A 278-nucleotide genomic window follows, 5' to 3' on the forward strand; every position below is an offset into this window, starting at 1 on the left:
AAGAGGGATTCAGGTTCTGGACCTCCTTCTCTTTGTTCCATTGCCCTCCTAGGTACAATTTTGCTCTATGACCATTTGATGTAAATTGATTCTTTGTTGCTTCATCTAGTAATTTAATGCTCCCATAAGGAAAAACCTTAGTCACCAAATATGGACCAGTCCATTTAGACTTAAGCTTGCCAGGGAATATCTTGAGTCGTGAATTATACAAGAGTACTTGTTGTCCTGGTTTGAACTCTTTCTTCAAAATCTTCCTGTCATGCCATTTCTTAGCTTTC

The sequence above is a fragment of the Arachis duranensis genome, unplaced genomic scaffold (assembly GCF_000817695.3).
Source record: "Arachis duranensis cultivar V14167 unplaced genomic scaffold, aradu.V14167.gnm2.J7QH unplaced_Scaffold_85623, whole genome shotgun sequence".
Taxonomy (NCBI): domain Eukaryota; kingdom Viridiplantae; phylum Streptophyta; class Magnoliopsida; order Fabales; family Fabaceae; genus Arachis; species Arachis duranensis.